Source organism: Helianthus annuus, chromosome 2, assembly GCF_002127325.2.
Source record: "Helianthus annuus cultivar XRQ/B chromosome 2, HanXRQr2.0-SUNRISE, whole genome shotgun sequence".
In the NCBI taxonomy this organism is placed as follows: domain Eukaryota; kingdom Viridiplantae; phylum Streptophyta; class Magnoliopsida; order Asterales; family Asteraceae; genus Helianthus; species Helianthus annuus.
The window spans coordinates 58251395-58273844 of record NC_035434.2 but is presented as its reverse complement, the minus strand read 5'-3'; the positions used below and the strand labels follow the sequence as shown (position 1 = coordinate 58273844).

The window sequence follows — 22450 nt, the reverse complement described above, 5'->3', positions numbered from 1 at the left end:
GATGGTTTTGTTGAAGGTATCACCCTGGAAGGGTGTGGCAGGTTTTGGGAAACGTGGAAAGTTGAACCCGAGGTATATTGGACCGTTCAAGATCTTGGAGAGAATCGGGTTAGTAGCATACAAGTTGGACCTACCTGCCGAACTGAATGGTGTTCACGATACATTTCATGTATCCAATCTGAAGAGAAGTCCAACACAAGATACCGTTGTCATTCCTACCGACGAAATTCATGTTGACGACACGCTCCATTTCGTTGAAGAACCTGTCGAGGTCACGGATTGGAAAGTTAACAAGACCCGCCGGAGCAGTGTCAAGCTTGTTAAAGTTCGTTGGAATGCTAGACATGGTCCTGAATTCACCTGGGAGCGTGAGGACCAAATGAAAGAGAAATACCCCCACTTATTTCCTAAGCTCTGCTTGTAGCTTAAAATTTCGGGACGAAATTTTTCTAACGGGGGGAGAATGTGACAACCCTCACTAAACCAGGTATCCGTACGAATTAATTAATAAATAATTGCTGCTTAATTACTGTGCTTAACTGAAATTGCCAATGAACTGCTACTTGATTTCTAGCACTTGTATATTCCTGCATCATACTTTGATTGCCGTCACTACATTATTTACAAGTTGAACCTTAGTGACAAACATGATGCACAAAAGCACAGTAGCATTAGAACGGATAACCTATTGAACATGCTGATAAAGCCAGCATCAGGCAGACACTGCCTCTAAAGGCCTGTATGAGCCAGAAATATTTTACTACACCCATAGTGAGTGTAGGGATACAAGGGTTGTAGAACTGCGTCTCTAGGAATAAGATATAATGATTGGATGTGCCTAAAACGTACTCTAAGCACAAAACACAACACTTTTATTAACATACTAGCTTCTGGCTAACTGATAAAGTGCCAAAACATGGGGAAGTATTCCTGACACTTTTGGAAATAAATTGTGTCACTAAAAATATTATTAACGACGCTTAAAAGCTTACTTAAGCACTTTAACGGATTACCATCCAACCGAACAACCGGACTAAACCCGGAACATGAAAATATTGACAAAAATATTATTGATCTTTTTCTGAGCCAGTTAGGGTCCCTGATTACCCCAACACCCGCGTTAAAGCGCAACATGTAACTAACTAAGTTAACCCCTAATCTAACTTAGTTAATCTAACTAAACTCTAACTAAACACTTGAAATCGAACCAAGACACCCCCCCCCCTTGGGCCGATTCGGTCCCCTTGTAACTAGACTAGTACCCTTTTGATTATAATAATAAATCTTGTCTCAAATCTTGAAGACACATTAACCATTGGATTTGGAACTTGAAATTGTCTATAAATACTAACACTAAACACATAAGATCATAACTCACCACACATCAACCAAAAACACTCTCTCTCTCCCTCCAAGAGCTCTTGGCCGAACCCTCTCCCTCTCCTACATCCATTGTCGAGTCTTGTTCAATCCATTCCAACATCACACAAGTATTCAAGGTCACGTATTAGGAGTCTTGGAGCAAACGGAAGCGGAAGGACCTCGTTACCTTGCTTTTATCCACCACATTTTCGCCTAGATTCTTCCCTAGCCCCGAGCTAGAGGTATAACTGTCACACCCCGATTTCCACGTGTTTCACCGGTGGGCCCGGTGGGGGATTACCGTGACGATGTTGGCAACAATATAGTTAAACCTCACAATTATATAAATGCACAGCGGAAGCTTAAAGATAAATATATACTTCAACCTCTGGTTGTAATATCAAATGTATTACAGAAGTCGAATATATCCACAGCGGATCAAAATAATAATAAAATATTGTTCATTCAGACACGGCATCGAGTTTGCGAGACTATTCGTGATGCTTAGGAAGCTAGTACCAGCCAATTTCGTATAGTACCTGCACTTAATCTTTTGGGGAAAATACGTCAGTTTACACTGGTAAATACATTCAACTGACACATTTGAAAATGTTTATTAAAATTGATTTGAATGCACAAGGCACAAACTCTTTTATAACTTGGGAAAATTATTAAAATCTTGTGAACGTTTTACATGTTCTTTTATGCGTTCAGTAGCCCGGGTCGTGCCGGGTTAAAGATTTATAGACACACCACATTGCGTAAAACCGTAGTATAAAAACCAACGGCTACGTCTTTTAATTTAATGTCGACAATGTATACCGGGTGTACGCCTACACCGGGATGTCGATGGTCGTGGCCATTTCGTAAAATGATGCCAAGGATATCCGGGACAACGGTCATTAAACCCCCCAAAGGCTTTTAAGAAACAAAACTGTTTAAATGAGCCGATCATATTATTTAATTAACCACCTAAGCGATGGAAAAATATAATGCTCAACCAAGCGGTATTAACATACCGTAACCCAAGCCCGTATAGGGGAAATAAGTTAAAGTATTTACCTTTGAAAGTATTATTCCTTAATTTGATTAAATCACCGATAGCTTTTACTGGGCTCCTAATCTGGAACGAAGGTTTTAATTAACCTCTTAGAATCCTAACGGGTCTTTATATTGGCCGTAGCCTAGACCGGTTGGTTCCGGAATATAAATATGGTTTAATCGCGTGAAAAGGCGAAAACCGAGAATGGAATGTGATTATGCCCCAAACAAGTTTAGAGACTTGTTTTATATGGGTTCAAGGTTCACACTCTGGATTTTGGGGTTCAAATAATATAATTTGACCCGTATCGGCTTATTTGTGAAAACTAGTTTCATAAGCCGAACCGTGCGCTTAATAGGCGAAACGGTTAACCATGAGAGTCCTACGCTTATTTCCTAAGTCAATATGCCTTAAAGAGGTTGTGGTATCAGTAGGATACCTTCCGTGGTGCCCGTAACGAGTTTAAGTTAATATTATGCCCCGTAGGGGCTTTTCGGTCATTTTAAAGACTTTTAAAGAGCTTTTCGAGTTCTACAGGAAATCTGAGTTTCCCGAACAGTTTATAAAGTCTAAAATACTTTATTTATTATTTAAAATCAGTAGCAGCTGGAATCGGGTCAAAAGACCTTGTAGAACTCAAGTTTTGGCCGAAAAGGGCATATTCGGTATTTACCGAACCGTAGCCATAACCGCAGGTTATGAGCAAGGTAAAAATTATTAAAAATCTTTAAAATTCCAAAAATATTATTTTATAACAGTGGGTAAAAGTTTTGGTGACGAAATCTTGGTTTAGATGGGCGTTATGCTAATTGCGCCGTTTATTACAAAAGTTTACTTTAATCGCGCTATTTAGCATAACTCTCATTCTAGACCTCGGATTGGCGTGAAACTTTAAGGACATGCTTATAATTTAGTAAGCAAGGTTATAGTCCGTTCACGTGTCCGAAATACTCGTTTTATTTTTAAAAGGCCGTTACGGTCAACTTTTTAGGCGATTAACGGAAATGCGTAAAAGACTCGGACAATTCATGAACCGATCACAGAGGTCTATACCATCATGTAACCTGGTCCTAAGAGAGTCCTAAGGCATATCTATACCTCACTAAAACGGGTCAGAACTGAAGTCAAAGCAAAAGTCAAACTTTTGCGACATTCGGCTCCGAACCCGGTCAATATAGCAAATGGTCGATTCAAACGAGCGTAAACAAGTTTATATACTTAATATCATGTTTTATGAGTGCCAAAATAGGTTTCATAGCTTATACTTTACAGATTATGTATAAAACGGCAAAATGGCTTTCTGTTGACTTTTAAGTGCACGTTTGACTCGACATTTGACATAGTTAGAGTGGTGATCAGAGGGAACCCTTTTAGGGGTTTATTACCCACATAAATACCAACTCAAAACTACTTTTTATCCGACAATTCACTGGACCATTTGTGAATTATCGTTATGACAACCGTTAGTTACGACGGTTGAGTTTATAAGCTAAATCTATGGAAATATAAGACCAAAATGGATTTGAACGACTTACAGAAGTTGTATCTTGCTTAGAGAGCAGAGAAGAAATGCTTGGGAGCTTTAGAATGATCAGATGAGTGAGTTTGAGTTGTGATGAACTTATGAACACAAGCTTGCTATTTATAGCCAAAGACATGGTCCAAGATCATCACACAAGGGTCTACAAGTGCTTATGGATCATGGGCAGGTGTCCCTAAGTGTTATGGGTCGAGTAGGGGGCGCCCATACGTCTGGAAGACCCATCATTGAGTGTTTTGCCGCTTTAAACAGCCAACAGCCAAAAATCTGTCGTTGGGCATCGCTTACGGACCGTATGGCTTCGGCCTTGCGGTCCGTAAGCCATAGGCGGATCCAATACAATCATTCCCCCTCCTTACGGTCCGTAAGGCATACCCTTTACGGTCCGTAAGGGGTTAAAATTAAATCTTTTTCAAATCTTTTTGTAATGATTAAGAATCTTGGTAATTAATTACCTGACCTTTCAGGTTTGAAGGGGTAACTTTGCGATATGGCCCTCGGTTAATTACAATTAAGGACCTCGCATTATTTACCCGTATCGTTAAGCCCCTGGTTAATTTATTTATTATTCAGAAGGCCTTAACTTATATTATTGACGCTTTTAACCCTTCTCCTACGAATTCGATCGTAACTTTCCTGTTTCATAACGAAACCTTGCGAAATTTATATATTATATTTTAGTGAGTGTATAACACTGTTACAAAGCTTTGGGAACGTTAAAGGGTCACTCAGAGGTATAATTAAACATGTTGACACAGTTAACCCCTGTAGCTTGTAATCTCTCACTTTCTTTCGTGTTTCGCTTCCGTACGATCCAGGATTTATTCGTTTGAAGGTATGAGCATCATTTAGGGTGACTATACAGTATATTTACCCTTGATTGACATTTATAACCCTTGAATTTATATACTTTCAAGGTTTGTCAATATTAGTCCTTTATTTAATATCAATGCCACGTGTAATCAAATGACACGTGTTAACACATTATTGGACACAAAATTTCGAGGTGTTACATCCTCACCCCCTTAAAATAAATCTCGACCCGAGATTTACTCAAATAAATAGGGCTATTTTTCTTTCATTGTGTCTTCGACTTCCCACGTATATTCAGGACCTCTACGAGCATCCCATTTGACTTTTACAATCGGTACGTGCTTTCTTCGAAGCTTTTTCACCTGTCGATCCTCAATCGACAAAGGTTTTTCTATAAACTTTAAGCTCTCATCTATATGCACATCTGTATGCGGGATTACCAATGATTCATCGGCGAAGCATTTCTTGAGATTGCAGATGTGGAACACCTTATGGATTCCATTGAGCTCTTCAGGCAATTTCAATTTAGAGGTAACTGATCCGACACGTTCAATGACCTCAAAAGGTCCTATGTACCTCGGACTCAGCTTACCTTTCTTGCCGAAACGCATCACCCCTTTCCAGGGTGATACTTTAAGCAACACCTTTTCACCCACTTCGAAGTGAAAATCCTTACGCTTTGGATCAGCGTAGCTCTTCTGCCTATCGCGGGCAGCCTTGAGACGTTCCCGGATCTGGACAATCTTGTCCGTTGTCTGGAAAACTATCTCTGGTCCCGATAATTGGACCTCTCCTACTTCCGCCCAACAAACAGGCGATCTACATTTCCTACCGTATAATGCCTCGAAAGGCGCAGCCTTTATGCTGGTGTGGTAGCTATTATTGTAGGAGAATTCAATCAGGGGTAGATTCTTATCCCAGTTACCACCTAAATCGATCGCACATGCACGAAGCATGTCTTCTAACGTCTGGATAGTATGCTCACTTTGACCGTCCGTCTGTGGATGGTAAGCCGTACTGAAGTTCAAACGCGTGCCCAAAGATTGCTGGAAACTCTTCCAGAAATGAGACGTGTATCTAGTATCCCTGTCGGAGATAATAGACACAGGTATGCCGTGTAAGGCTACAATCTTATCAACATAAAGTTGGGCTAACATATCGGAGCTATACGTCTCCTTGATGGGTAGAAAATGAGCTGATTTAGTCAGCCTATCGACTATAACCCATATTGTATCGTTTCCTTTCCTGGTTTTGGGTAACTTGGTTATGAAATCCATAGTTACACATTCCCACTTCCACTCGGGAAGCTCAGGCTGTTGTAGCAAGCCAGACGGTTTCTGGTGCTCGGCTTTGACTTGAGCACAAGTCAAGCACTTTGCTACATGGGCGGCCACAGACTTTTTCAAGCCTATCCACCAATAGTTCGCCTTTAAATCTTGATACATCTTGTCTGCACCAGGATGGACAGAATATTTGGAACTATGGGCTTCCTGGAGGATAACATCTCGTAGTCCTCCATAAATCAGAACCCATATTCGTCTGTTTAATCTAAGGATTCCATCCTTGCTAAGAGTCAACTGCTCCTCGGTTACTCCTAACTTTTCATTAGGATAATTAGCTTCCAACACAGCCTCTCGCTGTGCAGCTAATATCCTTTCAATTAAATTGTTCTTGACCTCAATGCTCTTGGCATTGATTCGAATAGGTTTTACCCTTTCCTTCCTGCTCAAGGCATCAGCGACTACATTCGCCTTGCCGGGATGGTACCTGATCTCGTAATCATAGTCATTCAAGGTTTCCATCCAACGACGCTGCCTCATGTTCAACTCTTTCTGATTGAACAGGTGCTGGAGGCTTTTGTGATCAGAATAAATCACAAATTTAATACCATAAAGGTAATGCCTCCACAATTTCAGTGCAAATACAACGACACCCAACTCCAAGTCATGGGTGGTGTAATTCTTTTCATGCACCTTTAATTGCCTTGAAGCATAGGCAATCACCTTGCCCTTCTGCATAAGCACACACCCCATGCCTGTGTGTGATGCATCGCAGTAAACTACGAATTCATCTGTACCTTCCGGTAATGTCAACACAGGTGCGTTGCTTAGCTTCTGCTTCAGAACTTCAAAGGACTCTTGCTGCTTTGGGCCCCAAATAAACTTTTCCTTCTTCTTGGTTAGGGAGGTCAAGGGTGCAGCAATCCTCGAAAAATTTTCAATAAACCTCCTGTAGTATCCTGCCAATCCCAGAAAACTACGAATTTCGGTAGGCGTCTTTGGCTCTTGCCAGTTCATGACTGCCTCTACCTTAGCGGGGTCCACTTGGATACCACGCTCACTCACAACGTGACCTAAAAACTGAACCTCTCGTAGCCAGAATTCACATTTCGAGAATTTGGCGTAGAGTTTCTCACGCTGTAGTAATTCGAGAATGCAACGGAGGTGCTTCTCGTGGTCAGCTTGGTTCTTGGAATATATAAGGATATCGTCGATGAAGACTATGACAAATTTGTCACTACAAGAAAACTGGGTTTTTAGTACGCGCAAAAGCGTCCTAAAATGCTATTTTATAGGACCTTTCATTTAATAGGACCAACGGTAAAAGCGTTTCATGTAAAGGGGTCGTAATAAGTCCCGAAACTAAAAAAGCGTCCTAACATCTTAAATAAGATTTTGAAACCAATTTTATGGTCGCGTAATATGTCTTTGAACAATCAAAATTGTGTCCTAATAAAAACATATTAGGACACTTTTACGATGTTCTAACATGTGCTTACATACTTTTAATCTTTTGATACGCTTACAAGCGTCCTTAGAAATTAATTGATAGGACCCTTATGATGTAACATTATAGCTAATTTAGTACCAATAAAAGGGTCCTAATATACCAAATAAGATTATGACACCAATTTTATGGTCGCATAATATGTCTATAGACAACTTAAATAGCGTCCTAAAAAGAACATATTAGGACACTTTTACAATGTTTTAATATGTGATTACCTACTTTTAATCTTTTGATACACATACAAGCGTCCTTAAAAATTAATTTATAGGACCCTTATGATGTAATGTTATAACTACTTTAATATCAAGAAAATGGTCCTAATATCCCAAATAAGATTATAAAACCAATTTGATAAAGAGACCATCAACATATAACATCCTAATAGTTATTGTATAACATCAACTAATAAAAGAAATAAAACTTCATTATAATTCAAATAAGCATGTTCATAACAAAAACACTAGCCATAAATAAGTTATAACATTATCTAACATAAAGTCTTAACATTTAACAAAGAAATTAAAAGCAATTTAAGAAATAAGAAGCATAAAATCTTGAGTCATCATGCGTCCTCAATCCTCATGGACTACCTACAAATAAACCATCCATGTATAAGCATTAAGTTCCATGATATTAAAATTATTTATATCATAAGTTTAACAATTACATACCTAGATGAATGAATAGGGGGCATGCGATGGATGCACCAATACAATCTTGAATTGTAGAAAATAAACCACATGGTCTTACCAAGTTTTCATGTTTTTTATTGGTACTTGAACGTTTACCTCACACCGTTCTGGTCCAATCTCTGTACCACCAACTAGATCATTTGGGTCCAAGCTTTAAAACCTTCCTCTTGCTACAGTCTCGGTAGAGTTTAGAATGCTTTTGAGGAAAGCTTCATCTCCGATCTAGATTTTAGTTTTCAACAAATATTTATTTACCTCTAGTAGTAATAGTGCAAAAAATCATTTTACAAAAAAATTAACAAAGTTTTACATTAGCAGGCTAACAATTTTTATAAAAAAAACTAAGAAAAATTGGATTTTAATAATCCCACGTTCAGAATATTGTACACAATAATCCCACCTTTATTCTTGGTACATAATAATCCCATGTTTACAATCTTATACACAATAATCCCACCTTTACTCTTGGTACATAATGCCCAATTTATTTAAGGATCAGTGCTTATAAGACCTGGCAAATGGGTCAGGTCGGGTCGGGTCATTGGTCAAAACGGGTCAAATATAAAAAAAGTTGTTTTGGTTCGGGACGAAACGGGTCCAGGTCAGAACAGGGCTGGGTTAGAACAGGTCGGGGTCAATAAACTAATATATGACTAAACATCATTAACTTTTAGCCATAAACACTTAATGCTTTGTCCCGCTCATTGCGCCAGCGGGACAAAGCATTAAATCGCAAAACAAACTCATCATTAAGCGAATACGTTTCAGTTCTATTTCTCAACCAAACAAATGAAATTTAGATTCTAATTCTAACAAATCATGCTAACCAAGAACATTTAAAAATGAAACTTAGATTCCACTCCCTCTATCTTAATCAAGTTGACCCAGATAAGCAAGTATGGATGCCAAATAAACCAGAAATGTGAAACTGTGAACGCAATCTGCGAGGTCAAAGTGGGAAAGTGCAAGATACAGTAAATAACATACACCAAGTGTAAAAGATATCACTTTAAATTCCGCTGCTAGACGTACCTGGATTGCAGCATAAGAGAAGCGACCAAATATATGGAACAGTTGCTTCAACATCAAGAAATGTTTGTAAAACTAACCGGACTGAGAAGGCTCTGCCCAAATCCTCAGCGATCTGGCAGGTCTAATTAATAGTAGTTGGAGAATAAAAAATGAGATTGGAGGAGGCAAAACCCAAGGTCAGGTAACGTGTGAAAAACACTTTTGATTAAACGTACTAACAAAATTTAACATGTGAAGTATGATGAGAAACATTTATTATTTGAATAATAATATAAATATAATCTTTTAATAAAACAATTTAGAATCTTTTATGGATTACTAAACACATCAGACAACCCCATGCCCGACCCATGTTGTAACCCATTTGAGATAAAGGCAAGTTAGCTAACCATTGTAAATACATGTTCCATGCTTTCCCCAATCTCTCTCCTGTAGGCAGAAGATGTCAGCCTGCCACAAAAAAAGTTTTAGACTATGTAAAGGTAAAAGTGTAGCAAGTTTATGCTATTCATGCACGTCCTAAAATTGTTTAATGTTTAATTACCTGAAACTAAGCTGTCCAAAGAGTGGAACTTGTGAGGTGAGAAGGGATAATAGGAGCGTGTTTGTTCAGGTTTTCAAGCCCCAAACCTTTCACTGATTTGTTTCTTCTCTTGGCTGCCAAAATCTCCTTGAGGAGTGCCTTGCTAATCTGAATGTCGCGATGCTATAGACCTAATGTCCGTTCTGGTAACTTATAATTTATCGAGTCGTATTTTGATGACCTATGATTGGTGGGTGTTGTTTGGATTTGTTTCAATTGGTTGATTTTTTTTGTTTTAAAAACACAACTTTCACGCCCCTCACACTCCGTGCTTTTTTTTACCACGCCCTCTTGCTATGCGACGTGGCTGCCACATGGTGCTTAATGCCCCCTCCTCATCCCCTCCCACTCCGTATAGTCTAAACAAAAGGTTTTAACTACATAGTTAAAAGCCTAGCAAGTTCAACTGCCAAATTAGAAATCAAGTAAAAGAATGTTGATACTAATTGCAGCCATTAGCCATACTTCAATGGTATGTGTAATTACAAAAAAAAAAAAGCATTACTAACAAAGATAGTGGCAACTGTAACAACTGTCACTAAAATCCCTAAATTAGGATAGTAATTAGCTATTAAGGAAACTCTAATTGAGACACCCAAGTGATTCTACACAAACCCTAAAATTTTCAGAATTTTCAGAATCAGGATCAGGGCCCCTAAAACTCAGGAGGGATAAACCCTAGCCAACGATTATCTTCATAACTAATTGTAAAAATCGAATTTTAAGAAACTGACAACACAGCCAGCCTACACGCACGAAGGGCTACTCTATGAAAATAGGATGGTCACTCGCGTAGCGCGACTGCTAAGGGGGTACCCCTCGCGCTACGCGACGGTGTCAAAATCTCAGTATAAATAGCAGGGGTTGGGACTTGAATTTTGGCACTTGAACGACGAAAATCGGAGTTACGTAGGTCGAGTTATAAGCAAAACAGTCCAACACACACACACAATTATCGAATCGCTGCCGCAGAACAGGGTAATTACTCGATCGCTATTACGATTCAGTTTCCGGAATCAATACATTCAAAGAATGTCTAAGTGCCGCCCACATTGGGTTATGCTTTATCGTTGTCGATAATTCGATAATGAGCCGAAGCATTGTACTTTGTCGTTGTCGATAATTCGATATACGAGTTGAAGTACTATACTTTATCGTTTGTCATTTTGATAAATGAGCCGAAGTATTGCACTTGGACATTCATTGTCAAAATTGATCTCGGGGAATTATCGTAACTGTTGTATTGATCACTAATCCTGTTTTGTGTGCATTATTGTTAGATTAGAAATAATCAAGGCTAATCAGTAGGCTTATACACTGCTCGTTAAATCTGCAATGTGAGTCATTCTTCTTTTTATCAACTATTTTACAATACTCCAAATTATTTTCAAAATGTTATAATTACAGGGACTAAGTCGTGGATATCTTGATTTATTGGTTAGTGGGGTATTGTGCACATTACTATTTCTCCCAGTTAGGTTCATTGACCTACTAGGGAGAAACGTCACTATTAGAGTTCATTAACCTAATAGTGGTATGACCATCGTCACCATTGTGACTTGTCACCATTGTGGCAGAAAGCCAGATAAAAATAAAGATGTAAACCATTGTAATCGCTCTTATGCTGTAATTTATAACTATGGGTCATTTCCTAAAAACTGAATGAACTCACTCAGTATTTCCCCGCTGACAAAACCTTTTTCAAACATGTTTCAGGTAATCTGTTATGAGCAAAGAAAAGTGCCAGGAAGCACTACCAGCTTAGAAAAGTGGCTCAGTGTAAATAAATAAAGGAACATGTTTTAAAAATAAAGATTTCCATGGAAATCACATTATTGTCAATTACTGGGTTTTATCCCTAAATTATGTAATGAGCAGTTTCAATACTAAAGATCCTGTTTTAAAAGACTTCCGCTGTCGCCTAAATTAAATACCGCAGGATTTCTGTCCCGCGGCTCCTGAAACGGGTCAAACCGGGTCGGGGGCCGTGACAGCAACAAAGATAACAACTTGAACTTAATGTGGGCTAGGGTTTGAAGATAGGCTTCGTCCCAATCTTTCTTTGTTTTGTTGAATTCCTCCACCACAATATCAAAAAATCTATATATAAAGTTAATCACACAAAAAAAAGCAACTTATTGCAGAAACTTTTGAAACCAAATCAGAAATAAAAAAGAAATCGGGAAGAGAGATTGACCGGACCTTTACGAACGATGAGAATAAAGGGCCAAAAGGACGATTTCATCGGAACTGCAGATCCATAGATCGTTGAGCGATGATTGATTTAGGGGAGAAAGGTAGAGCAAACACCGAGAATCGATTAGGTTTGGGAGAAATGAGCAGGTTAGAATTAGGGGGAGGGAAGTTAATTTGGGTGTGGTGGAACCAAAATATTTGGGGGAAGCGATGACTTTGATCTTTTGGATTTAAATTTGTTTATTATTAATTATTGATTATTGATTATTGATGATAATACATAATAGAGTAAACTGCCATTTGGTCCCTGAGGTTTGGCCAGTTTTGTTATTTTACTCCAAATTTCAAACCTTTTGTCATTTAGGTCCCTGTGGTTTCGTTTTTTTTTTTTTTTTGTTGCCATTTTGGTCCAAATTTCAAATTTGGTCAGATTCCCCAACTAAAACCATGATATTTTGTCTTTATCCTCAGGGGTATTTTGGTCATTTTAGATTTATTATAACTCAAAATTGATTAAACATAATTAAACCCAAATACACCACAAATCAACAGTCCCGGGTCTGACCCAAATACACCACAAATTCATTTCAATTTCATTCTCAATTGTTACAAAAATGACATCTGCATCATTCTACTGTGATCAATCAAAGAGATCGTCGAACAAACATATGATTTCACCACAACGAGGTCAGAATCAAATCAAGCGGATGATAATGAAACAGATAATGAATTTTGGTTGCTTCGAAGACCACCAGCATGATGATGATGAAGAACACATAATCAAGCTCACCGGAATTGCTGAATTACGTTTTAACCACCACCTGCCTCTCTCTCTATCTCTAGAACCCCTGTCTCTCTCTCTCTCTCCTCTCTCTCTAAACAACCCTATGTCTCTCTCTCTTCTCTCTCTCTAACACCCCCAAATCATCTGCTGCCCCAAATTAGGGTTATTAACATACTTGCAGATCCTAACATTCAAAGCCATTTCTTTAAATACAACCCAGAATGCTCAACCCATGTACGACGGAGATGAAGGACATAAGACCAGGCCGGAGTTTCAGAAACAGTGGTGGTGGTGCTTGTGGCGGCATAAAGGAGAGAGGGAGAGAGAGAGAGAGAGGTGATGCTGGCGGTGGTGATCTGAAAGGGGTGATGAAGATGAGGGTTTTGAAGATCTGAAGGGGGAGATGAAGATGAGGGTTTATTGATTAATGTGTATTGTTTAATTAAAAATGTGTTATAATAATTCCAAAATAACTAAAATACCCCTGAGGGTAAAGACACAATATCAGGTTTTAACTTAGGGAATCTGGCCAAATTTGAAATTTGGACCAAAATGGCAAAAAAACGAAACCACAGGGACCAAAATGACAAAAGGTTTGATATTTGGACTAAAGTGGCAAAACTGGCCAAACCTCAGGGACCAAAATGACAGTTTACTCTACATAATATAACTTACACTTATTTATTTGTGCATAGCAAAAATGGTTCTCGTAAATATTCTAATATCTTTTCTTTCAAGATGAGATTCATTTTTTTTTAATTTAGAGTAAATTGCCAAAATCGTCTTTGAGATTTGGGCATGTTTGTCATTTTCATTCGAAACAACTTTTTTGTACCATTTAGTCCTTCATTTTTTGTGATTTTTTGTCATTTTCATCCAAACGTCAGACTTTTTTTTGGCCAAAATCGTCCCTGAGATTTGGGATTTTTTGCCATTTTCATTCAAGTGTTTAATAGAAAAAATAGAACAAATTAGATTTTTGAATGAAAATGGCAAAAAATCCCTAATTGAAGTTTTTTAGTATTTACAAATCAAAACTTATATACTTTATTTTGTTTGTTTCATTAAACTACACTACCTTTTAAAATAAGAGTTGTGTCTTAATTTAATAAAGCAACCTTTCTAACGAAAGTTGCAAAATTCAACAAAAATTGCAATCTTTCAAGAAAACGGTTGCCGTTTTTAGTAAATTTGCAACTTTTAAATAAAATGGTTGCTATTTCAATATATTTTTGCAACAATTTTATTAAAAAAAGTTCAGTTAAATCTTTTTGTACCATTGAGTACTTCATTTTTGCCACCACCACCACTCACTGGCACCTCCACCGGCCACCACCACTACTCACCGGCACCTCCACTACTCACTACCACCACCACTCACCGGCAACCACCACCACCACTCACCGGCCGCCACCACCTCTCACCAGCAACACCACCACCACCACTACTCACCACCACCACCACCACCACTCACCGGCCACCACCACCACTCACCACCATCACTCACCGGCCACCACCACCACCAATCCCCGGCCACGACCACTACTCACCACCACCACCACCGGCCACCACCACTACTCACCGGCCACCACTCACCGGCCACCACCACTACTCAGCACCACCACCACCACCACCACCACTCACCACCACCACTCATCGGCCACCACCACTACTCACCACCACCACCACCACTCACCGGCCACCACCACCACCACTCAACGGCCACCACTACCACTCACCACCACCTCTCACCACCTCCACCACCACTCACCCCCACCACTCACCGGCCATGATTAAGCGGGTCAATAACTTAGTGTCACTACAAAAAAAAATGCCATTCAGTGGCACACGCTTTTAATGGCATTTGGCTTTTGTGCCACTAATGTAAGTTTTTAATGGCACTTTATGTGTGCCATACTTGCTTAATACTCACTTTTAATGGCATTTAACTTTTATGCCACAGAGTTAGGTTTTTAATGGCACTTTATCTATGCCACTAAAACGTTTAATAAAGTTTTAATGGCACTTTACATATGCATTGAACTTGACTCAGCTCAAGCTCGGCTCATAGGTAGTTTTTCAAGCTCGAGCTCGGCTCATTTATTATTAATAATTAACTATATATTTAGTATATTAATTAAAACTATAAAAACAATATTGATTAAAACTACAAAAACAATTGGCTCATTTAGGCTTGTGAGCACGATAAGTGAAGCTTGACTCATTTATTAAACAAACTTATTTTTATATACAGGCTCCGGTTAAAACTCATTTAATCTTAACTCTTATCAAGATTATTTTTTTTTTCAAACGGATCTCGAGTGACTTATTTCATTTACATACATAATTGAAATTTTCAAGCACTTTTCTAAAAAGTTTTCTTTTCCCTCCTTTAAACCTTTTAGTAAAAATCTCCAAAATTTCTTCCCTCCCAGCTAATATTAGAATTTTTCAAGCATTTTAAGTCTTCTACGACTCCCCCCAAAATCACATTCATCAAATCAACTTCCCTTTGCAAACTAGGGCAACTCCAATCCTAAAATTTCTTCCATCCCCATCTCCTAACATCATCAGATTGCAGTCAAATTCCCTCATCGTCGGGCATCGTTGTTTCTGTTGTCGCCATATCGGAACTCGTCACCTAGATACCGGAATCGAGTGCTAGCGGCGATTGGTACCAACGAATGATTCCGTTGATGCTAATTGGCGGATATTAGTCGGGTTCAGCAGATATGTGTCTGAAAGTGCATTAACTGCATAATTTATAATCTCATGGTAAAAACCCTAATTTCATCTTCTTATTTTCCTAGCAAATTAATCCCCTGTACATTTGATTTTGGCATAAATTTGATACAAATACTTCTTCTTGGTAGTTTATTACATCTTTGATAAACTAAGTTAAATCAAATTTGTATCTTCATGATTCATGTACATGTAGAATGTTAAAAACTTTGACAGATTAAATTCTCTTATTTGAGTTCATGTTAACGTAAACTTTATAGGTGATCCCTCCGTTACAAGGTCAGGGAATCTGGAGAATGATTCTTCAAAGGATCCTAAGGTTTGTAAATTTACAGAATTCTCATGTTCTTTAAGTTTCAGAAAAGGGGTACAGTTTGAGAAAAAAAATGTCAAATTGTGTTTTTAATATGCTAATGGTAGTTTCATTTCGTTGCAGATTGCTTACAAATATAGGTATATTTTTACACTTAACAACTTAATTAATAAATTTGGGTCTAATCTGTTACTAGCAAACTTACCAAACACATCGGTAGGTTGTGGACTCTTTCATCTCAATATATCCCTAAGTTGGATCTGCATTACTCACGCACACGAAGATTGCGAGTATAAGCGGCGTTTGGTGATTAGCATTCTTCTCAAGAGTCGATTGTAAGTATTCTTTTCCTGTAACTTGTAATCGACTTCTTCTTTGTCAGATAGGATGTTGGGCTAGTCTATTCGGTTGAGTCTAAGATATGATTTTTAATTGTATGTTAATAATGAATTGATGGCTTAGAATTTGTTTGCTTTTTTTATGCAACAAGATTACTGAAAAGTTGAATCGAAGAGAAACTGTTATTGGTTCAGTTTAAGTAATGGGATTATGGGGCTTAAAAGGGAAAAGACATTTAAATCAATTTATTATATCAAACAAAATAGAGTACATCAGTTAACTAAGTTGTATCATGGTTAACATCATTTTGAGATTTAAACAGAGATCTCATAAAGTTGATTTGATTCAAATAAGATCAATATGTATTAAATTTTCTTTTGCTTTCTATTCTCCTGGTCGATTAACAAATGAGTTGGGTTTATTTTGCCTCTATTTGTTAATTGATGGGTAGCAGGTGCTACAAGTCATAGTTTTGCTAATAGCTGCAATATTTTTAGTTAGTCAAAGGTCTTTAATTATATTGGGTGGTCTTTAACTATAGGGGTGCAAACTAGCGGAGCCGAGCTCGAGCTCGTTTAACATATGAAAGCTCGAGCTCGAGCTCGGCTCGATCCAAGCTTTATTTTTAAACCTTGAGCTCGGCTCGAAGGTAAAAGGCAATGTCATTACCTACATCTCAAGCCTCTGGGCTTGTTAACACCGCTAGGTGTATCATTGTTCTTTTGTGTAAGAAAATAGGTTTTTGATAAAAAACAATATATGTTATGATTGGCTTGATTGATGAGCATGTATTATGTTTTTTTTTTTTTTTTGATTCCTCGATTCGTCAATATCAGTTAGATTAGAATAACTGATTAAGTAGATTATATATATATATGGTGTTTTGATTTTTTTAATCAAATTTTTAGTTACTTTTATATCAAATTTTAATCCATACACAAGTTGTAGTACCATACTTATTTAGTTATTTTGCATGTATAAAATGGTAGTTATTTTTACTATCATTGAGCAATATATGAAAGCTTTGTTTGGTAGACCTACCAACTGAAGGAACATATGATCTCCTCTAAAGATGAAGTTATTAAAATCAAATATAGTGGGTTGAGAAGGCTTATGCTGGAGGATGTTACGTTTAGTTAATGTTGTGGGATGTTGAGAGCTACGCGGGTTCCAGGTAAGGTAAGACCTGAAATAAATATTTGGTTGGGTACTCCTATTAGTCAACTAGCATGCATGAATTTGTTTTGTATATGTCGACAGGATCGGGTTCAGATGATGATAGCGGAGTCTTAATGAGAGACATGATGGAGTGGACACATGTTGTATGTGATGGTGGGATTGCATGCCTAGGATCGAACACTTCATATGATAACAAAGAAGATGAAGATGTCTATTGTTTTATTAGTGACACTTGTGATTGTGTGATTTATTTTATATTGTAAATAAAAACAGTTTTAAGTAATCAAATTAATTTGATAAACATTTATAGTGCAAAGAAGATGTTTGTTTTTAGCGACACAAAATTTGTGCGATAAAAGTCTTTTATATTAAGGCAAAACAAAAGTGCCACTAAAAGTAGTATGGTTATGTAATCATGAATAGTTTTTGTGACACAAAATGTATGCCACAAAAATCCATTTTTGTATTGCGGCAAAAAAAGAGTGACGCTAAAAGTCCAAAAATTTCTAGCGGCAGAATTAAAAAGTGCCATTAAAAGGCTTTAGTGTCACCACTTCTAGTGGCACTTATTTGTGTGCCACACATTCTTACAAGGGCCATTGGTGGCACTTTTTGGGGTTTAATGGCATTTTTTGTATGCCACTAAATGACATTTTTTTTGTAGTGTTATAAAACTCTAGCGAATAAACGTCCTATAAAACTTAGGTTTTACGACTCAAATATCAAGTGTCCTGTTACAGTGTATTATAATAACACCATAATGATTAAGCATCCTATAAAGGTTAAAGTCATAAGACCCTAGTGTGAAGTGTCCTATTAAGTTATGTTATAATAGAACTCTAGCGAATAAGCATCCTATAAAACCTAATGTTTTATGACTCAAATATCAGGTGTCCTATTACAGTGTATTATATTAACACCACAATGATTAAGCGTCCTATAAAGGTGAAATTTATAAGACCCAAGTGTCAAGTGTCTTTTTAAGTTATATTATAATAAAACTCTAGCGAATAAGCGTCCTATAAAACTAATGTTTTATGACTCAAATATCAAGTGTCCTATTACGTTGTATTATAATAACACCACAATGATTAAGCGTCCTATAAAGTTTAAAGTTATAAGACCCAAGTGTCAAGTGTCCTATTAAGTTAAGTTCTAATATGACTTCGACTAGAAAGAGTCCTATAACACTGAACATTTATGACTTAACTACATCGTGTCCTATTAAGTTATGTTATAATAGGACCCCAGATGATCAAGTGTCCTAATACAGTACCACATAATGGGACACTAACAACTAAATGTCTTATAAAGTACTTTATTAGGATCTACATTTTAAGTGTCCTATTAAATTATAGGATAATAGGACCCTAAAAAACCATCAATCCCATTAAATAGTTTTTTAGGACACCGGTTTAGTAGAGTATATTATAAAAGGACCCCAAAAGTTCATCAGTCCCATTAAATAGTTTTTTAGGACCATCTTTTACAAGCGTCCCACAGAAAAGGTCCTAAAAAGCCATTTTTGTTGTAGTGTGTCCAAATACGGCTTGCAGACGCGATTCATGAGATCCATGAACGCAGCCGGTGCATTTGTGAGCCCAAAAGGCATCACTAGGAACTCGTAATGACCATAACGAGTCCTAAATGCTGTCTTATGTACATCTTCATCTCTGACCCTTAGCTGATGATAGCCCGACCTTAAGTCGATCTTTGAGAAGTAGCTCGCTCCTTGCAGCTGATCGAACCGATCGTCAATCCTTGGCAAAGGATATCTATTCTTTATGGTAACTTTGTTCAGCTCACGGTAATCGATGCACAACCGCATCGATCCGTCCTTCTTCTTTACAAATAGGACAGGTGCTCCCCAAGGAGATGAACTAGGTCTGATAAAACCTTTTGCCAACAATTCATCCAACTGGGTTCTCAGTTCCTTCATTTCAGTAGGAGCTAGCCTGTAAGGTGCTCTAGCTATAGGAGCTGCTCCTGGTATGATATCTATTCTGAATTCCACTTGTCTATCTGGTGGTAAACCAGGTAGTTCTTCGGGGAAAACCTCGGGATATTCAGAAATGACAGGAAGATCCTCGATCTTCGGCTTAGGTTCTTCAATTAACACCCGAGCCATGTAAATTACACAGCCTCTGTTCAAACACCTAGAAGCTTTGAGCATAGATACGTCCTCGGGCAATCCGTACTGCGTATCTCCTCGAATGGTAAGCGATTCACCACTCGGGGTCTTTAATACTATATGCCTTTTGCCGCAAATGATTTGGGCCTGATTACGGGATAACCAGTCCATGCCTAGGACTATGTCGAAACCCGCTAGTTTGAAAGGAAGTAGAGATAGAGGAAAAGAATGGTTCTTAATGGACATTTCACATCCCTCTAGAACAGTGGAGACGGTTTCTATCGTGCCGTCTGCTAACTCTACCTCGTATTTCATATCTAGGGTTTTGATCGGCATGTTCAATAGTTTACAAAACTTTTGGTCTACAAAGGACTTATCAGCGCCAGAATCGAAAAGTACTCTTGCAAATATATTATTTACGAGAAAAGTACCTGTAAGCACATTGTCGTTCTATACTGCTTCCTTTGCATCCATGCGGAAGACTCTCGCGTTTGTCTTCTTGGTCTCCTCCGGTTTCCTGGCGTTCTTAGGGCAGTTACTCTTGATATGCCCCTTTTCGTTGCAACCATAGCAGGTTGCATCCTTGATCTTCTTGCATTCCACAGGAAGGAGTCTTTGGTTGTGACTGTGAATTTGATGCAAACCTGCACTTCCCAGAGTGGGGTTTCTTGCAGATTTTGCAGTTGGGCCTTTCACCAGTTTGCCCATCTTTCTTCGCCTCCGACCCTCTTTTGCCTTCACCGTTTCCACGGTGCTTCTTCCCTGACCTTCGTGAGGTATCATCCACACGTTTCCTCTTCTCAGCCTCCTTGCTCCTTAGTGTCCTCAGACGGACAGCATCTAAAGTTAGAGACAAGGAGAGGTCAGTAACTGACCTGAAGGTCATCGGCCGGGAGGCCTTCACGCTAGCCTTTATCGCAGGCTCTAAGCCCCCAATGAAACGGGCGATTCTTCTAGACTCTGGTGTCACAAGGTACGGAACCAGGCGAGACATCGTATTGAAGCTCGTCAAATAAGCCTGGCAGTCCAGGTTCGTCATTACCAGTGACACAAAGTCAGCCTCGATCTTCTCAACCTCATGCTGAGGGCAGTAGTTTTCCTTAATGAGAGCAATAAATTCCTCCCATGTCATCTTGTATAAAGCAGACTTACCTGATGCCTGCACCAACGCTCTCCACCATGCCAGGGCCTCGCCCTTAAATGACTGGGACACAAACTTCACCACATCCTTCTCTGCGCACCCACTGATGTCCACAATAGTGTCCATCTCATCTAGCCAGGTGATACAATCAACAGCACCTTTCTCCCCCGTAAATTCCCGGGGCTTACAAGATACAAAATACTTGTAGGTGCAACCCTTGGCACCAGATGCATCAGTGTACTCTCGTTCACGACGAATACTATTTTCAGCTGACGAGTGATTGTCGTCATCCTTCTTGGGTTGAGAGGGTGGTTTGGAGTGTGTCTTTGGTTTGGAGAGTGGTCTTGTTACAGATTTGCTATGAGACTCAGTGTATTGACGATCAAGAGCTGCCTGAACAGCATTGTCAATTAGAGCCTTTAGCTATGCGCCTGTCAGATGCACTGACGCATTGTCGTAGTCATCTTCATTTGTATGGCTGTTCTCTCCATTGGGATCCGCCATTATAACTTGAATCTGTTACAGAAGATAACAAAATTTTATTCAGGAGATTATTATATAATTGTCTTTTATGACAGTTTGTCAACCATGGTAAAAGAGGCCATATTTGGTTAACTTATTACTCATTAAGTCTTAGGATTTGAATACATCCTATTTTAGCTATAACAATAATATTGGCGGCATAAAGCCTAATCACGAGGATGTTTTTATACTATTAGCCGAGATTTCAGAGAATCAAAGGCATAGAGATTTGAAACGTAGTTCTTTTATCTCTTTCTGACAGGGAGTCATAGACCACCACTGTCTTTTGTCTTTATAAGACAATTATTACGGCCCATAGGCACTACACCTCTAATGGATGTTTCAATATGGTTGGCCCGTAGGCACTACATCACTAATGGATGATTTAATAAGATTTGGCCCTCAGGCACTACATCACTAATGGATGTTTAAATAAGATTGATCACCTTCATTGGTGATTTAACCCATGATTTATAGATCATTTAGTTGGGTTTTGAAATCCTTAAAGGATTATTGTATAAGAATGACGTGCGTGATTTTAACGAATCACATCTGCCATGATTGGTAACATGCTTGCAGCGGTTAACAGGGAATCTGAATCTTTTAATTAAGTCCTACCATCTTGGCCGGATCTTAAAAGACACCAGGCTAGGTTTCACTCGTAAGATTCTTTATTTAGGCAGATCAATTTAAAAGGAATGGTATTGATTTATTTCATACGTATTAAAACAAAACTCATAACATACATTCCAAAATCTCAAATACAATCACATATTGCCCTAAACGGGTCTTTCAAATAGTACATACCTCCATAGAGGTTTTAAAATAGGTGACAAGTCCACGCAGGGACTAACATAACATAAGCGTCCATGCAAGGACTAAAAGATAAGTCCACGTAGGGACTGAAATACGATAAGTGTCCACGTAGGGACTTCTTTTAAAGTAGAAATTACATTAGTACAACTATTAAGGCCTAATGGTCACGTTTCTTCTTTTTGCCCTTTAGTAGGTTCGCCAAGCCTTTGAGAAATCCTCGGTGGCTCTTTTTCTCTTCCTCGAACTCTCTCTCCACACGATCTAGTTGATGGAGTATCTCTTCCTGTTCAGGAGGAGAGAATCGTGGTTGTGGCGCTTGTTGCGGAACTGGAAGTCTGGGAGGTATTGGATACCCATGAGCTGAGTAGTCCGGAGCTCCCATGTTCCCATGAGCTCCGTCAGGGTAGCGTGCATTATATCTAGCCGACACCAC

At 38.5% G+C, this 22450-nt stretch overlaps 3 long non-coding RNA genes across 8 annotated transcripts in view; 2 read left to right on the top strand and 1 right to left on the bottom strand.

Annotated features, from left to right (window-relative positions):
* LOC110935809 overlaps positions 1–22450 on the top strand; it is a 74610-nt gene that overhangs the window by 44030 nt on the left and 8130 nt on the right. The window lies entirely within an intron of this gene.
* Positions 7929–12192, bottom strand: LOC110935811. 5 transcript variants are annotated; one of them, XR_002589452.2, is made up of 6 exons: positions 12057–12192; positions 11865–11954; positions 9816–10213; positions 9661–9721; positions 8219–9392; positions 7933–8137 (listed from the first exon to the last, which is right to left on the bottom strand). It is a non-coding gene; the product is annotated as an uncharacterized LOC110935811 (long non-coding RNA). The 5 variants fall into 5 exon arrangements; XR_004881354.1 differs by lacking the exons at positions 11865–11954; positions 12057–12192 and having other exon boundaries at positions 7929–8137; positions 8219–9180; positions 9272–9392; positions 9816–10372; XR_004881347.1 differs by lacking the exons at positions 11865–11954; positions 12057–12192 and adding an exon at positions 10364–10378 and having other exon boundaries at positions 7934–8137; positions 9816–10247.
* On the top strand, positions 15273–17708 carry LOC110935810. 2 transcript variants are annotated; one of them, XR_002589451.2, is made up of 6 exons: positions 15273–15609; positions 15837–15895; positions 16013–16029; positions 16110–16224; positions 17264–17407; positions 17489–17708. It is a non-coding gene; the product is annotated as an uncharacterized LOC110935810 (long non-coding RNA). The 2 variants fall into 2 exon arrangements; XR_002589450.1 differs by having other exon boundaries at positions 15276–15609; positions 17218–17407.